Source organism: Limulus polyphemus, unplaced genomic scaffold, assembly GCF_000517525.1.
Source record: "Limulus polyphemus unplaced genomic scaffold, Limulus_polyphemus-2.1.2 Scaffold5329, whole genome shotgun sequence".
Lineage (NCBI taxonomy): Eukaryota > Metazoa > Arthropoda > Merostomata > Xiphosura > Limulidae > Limulus > Limulus polyphemus.
This window is the reverse complement of record NW_013670939.1, coordinates 3,006-6,651: the sequence shown is the minus strand read 5'-3', so window position 1 is coordinate 6,651 and position 3,646 is coordinate 3,006. Positions and strand designations below refer to the sequence as shown.

General features: G+C 30.9%; 1 protein-coding gene across 1 annotated transcript in view; it reads left to right on the top strand.

Annotated features, from left to right (window-relative positions):
• LOC106472429 (protein ABHD17B-like) overlaps positions 1-3,432 on the top strand; it is a 15,264-nt gene extending 11,832 nt beyond the window's left edge. Inside the window, exon 3 of the mRNA XM_013933077.2 lies at positions 7-3,432. The gene's annotated coding sequence lies outside the window, so the exon portion shown is untranslated. The remainder of the gene's footprint in view (positions 1-6) is intronic.
• Positions 3,433-3,646: the final 214 nt, after the last annotated feature.

Sequence of the window (3,646 nt, the reverse complement as noted above, 5' to 3'; positions counted from 1 at the left end):
CTGGAGGTTAGTGACTTAGTGACATGGTATCTAACACTCAGTAGTGTAGGTTTTGTCTGTGTCATAACACTTTAACTGGAGGTTAGTGACATGGTATCTAACCCTCAGTAGTGTAGGTTATGTCTTGGTCAACACTTTAATTGGAGGTTAGTGACATGGTATCTAACCCTCAGTAGTGTAGGTTATGTCTTGGTCAACACTTTAATTGGAGGTTAGTGACATGGTATTTAACCCTCAGTTGTGTTGGTTATGTCTTGGTCAACACTTTAACTGGAGGTTAGTGACATGGTATTTAACCCTCAGTAGTGTAGGTTATGTCTTGGTCAACACTTTAATTGGAGGTTAGTGACATGGTATTTAACCCTCAGTAGTGTAGGTTATGTCTTGGTCAACACTTTAATTGGAAGTTAGTAACATGATATTTAACTCTCGGTAGTGTTGGTTATGTCTGTGTCAACATTTTTACTGGAGGTTAGTGACATGGTATTTAACCCTCAATAGTGTTGTTTATGTCTGTCATCACACCTTGACTTGAGGATTTAAGGTTAACATGTTGGTATGTTTCTTTCTGCATTCTACATGAAGACTGTGATTAACTAAAATCCTCAGACATCAACTTGACGGTTGTGAGTTTCCGTTGGATTTGTTGAACCTTGGGTCATGTCTTTGATCAGTAAAGGTTATAAGATAATAATCTTGTATTTTTTATGAACTTGAGAATAGATTGCTTATAAAGAAAGATAAATTTGTTTGAGGAAATAATTATTTTTATTTCCTTTCTTTTGCATGGCTACTTTCACATTTTGTTTAACACATTAAATACACACACACAAGTAAAAAATTCTCTTTTATAAAAACCTAGGATGTGAGGATAGCAATGTTTATACCATAGTTTCATAATACCCTTACACATAACAAATATCTAGTAACAAACACAGTGTACAACCACCTCATAATACCCTTACATGTATCAAATATCTAGTAACAAACACAGTTTACAACCACCTCATAATACCCTTACATGTATCAAATATCTAGTAAGAAACACAGTATACAACCACTTCATAATACCCTTACATGTATCAAATATCTAGTAACAAACACAGTATACAACCACTTCATAATACCCTTACATGTATTAAATATCTAGTAACAAACACAGTATACAACCACTTCATAATACCCTTACATGTATCAAATATGTAGGAACAAACACAGTTTGCAAACAATTGAGTTTTGTTATAAAAAATCTGCCAGATGTGATGGTGTTAAATTAGTGAAATAAACCCGTCACGTGGTAGTATTAAACATGCAACAGAAATGTGCTTAATGAGAAGTCTATTTACTTGGTAAACAGCAATGTTTCTATAACAGCAATTTACAAAGAAAACTGCGAATTAGATCAGAATAATTCTCATAAGTAGTACAACTTTAAGAAATGAATCTGTACAAAACTTGTATACGTATCTTCCGATCTTTTTGTGCCTCTATGTGGAGTAAATGTGCAACTTTCCATTCAAGAAAAGTTAATAAACAACAACAACAGTTTTTTTAAATGAAGTTAGAGAAAATTTACCTTTCATTATAGTTTATAATGTGGCTCACACTTAAGATGTATAGGCATTGCTTTTTCTTTCTCGCAAAACAGTCAGTGAAGAACAAAGAGAAATGTACTGGAAATAAAAATATTTGTAATATATTTCAGTACTTACCCATAAGAGGGTTCCTAGTACTAGCAAGATATATTGGGTGTCCATAAAGTCTGAAAACATAAGGCAATTAAAAAAGTTGTATATTGGAGCTATAATGTGTTTTTTTTTTCCTGCGTCAATACATTTTTGAAGGTGATGCCAAAAGTTTTCACAGTAGGTCAAAATACATATAATAAATAAATAAATAAAAAGTTAGGACATTTCCTTATGTCTCCAGACTTTATGGACACCATGTATATACATACCTGTTGCTCTATTTTTAAGTTAATTGCTTAGTGTTAGATTTGACAATGAGAACTTCTTTGTTGTAGAACCACTTACTAATGGGTATGAGGTTTTGTATTTTGATTTTAAATCTTTGTATAATTCAGTTTTCGGCACTTGATAATAACTATCAGTGCATTTGTTATTTCTACAGTTACAATTGTTTAAAGTTTTGGTTATATAAAAATGTAACTATTTTGAATTTAAGTTGAAAGATACTTTGAATCGATTTCATTGTTTCCGTTAAGTTCATTTTAGTACAATGATGTTTAAGGTGAACATTTTTGAGTTGATTGTAGTAGGACCACTTTTATTTCTGTGTGATATTACATAGAAATACATGTGGCTTACTATATTTCTAAGAATTTAACACCTTCATTATGGACTAGTTCTCAGTTCTCATAAATCTGACTTGTAATAGCCACTTCAAGTTATACAGGTTTAGAATATCAACTTGGAAAAGTAGTATTACATGAAGTTCAGGTTTGGCAGATAATGACATGTTTGTTACCAATATTAACAACAGATTGATAATGACATGTTTGTTACCAATATTAACAACAGATTGATAATGACATGTTTGTTTCCAATATTAACAACAGATTGATAATGACATGTTTGTTTCCAATATTAACAACAGATTGATAATGAGACGTTTGTTTCCAATATTAACAACAGATTGATAATGAGACGTTTGTTTCCAATATTAACAACAGATTGATAATGAGACGTTTGTTTCCAATATTAACAACAGATTGATAATGAGATGTTTGTTTCCAATATTAACAACAGATTGATAATGAGACGTTTGTTTCCAATATTAACAACAGATTGATAATGAGACGTTTGTTTCCAATATTAACAACAGATTGATAATGACACGTTTGTTTCCAATATTAACAACAGATTGATAAAAGTGTGCTTCATAGGTGATAACACACGTTTTAAATGTTTCAGGTATTAACAACATATTGGTAGAAGTGTATAATGTATCCAGGGTGGTTAATGCATAGCACCTGCTTATTGTGTCTGATATAACTTTGAAATGTACGCGTGTGTATGTGTTATAGAACTATGAAGGCTACTACTGTTTACGTAATATATATATATTTTGTAAGTTGCCTATGTGATTGTGAAACAATGAATATTTATGTGTATTATTTTATTTTGTTTAAGAATTTAGTTTTTCAGATTTGAACTTCTTATTGTAGCTTATTTTTGAAATGATAAAGTAATCCAGTATAAAGGATAATTAGTTTTCAGTTTTGAAATACTTTTTAATGACTCTCGTGTAAGCTTGTTGTGACTATGTCTGTTTCTGTTAATAATGTGGTTGTGGGTATACAGATCATTGTATATTTATTACTGTGTCATGATTTCAATTGGTAATGTTTATATTCTTCTAAGTCTCTGATGTTCAACAGCAGGCTAGAGTATCTTCTTTTTCTCAGCCTGAAAAGCAAGGATAAATGTGATGTAATACCCTTTTTTTTAAATTATAATTGTACTGAGTTATTAATGTGATTTTATATTCTGATAGTAATCATGCTCGACTTACTGTCACGATGAAAATTGTTTAGGAAAATGCATGGTACTGTGAAGTATTAAGTATTATTGAAGTATTCTGCTTGTCATACATGTTTGAAAGAGAGAAAAAAAGGGAGTTGTAT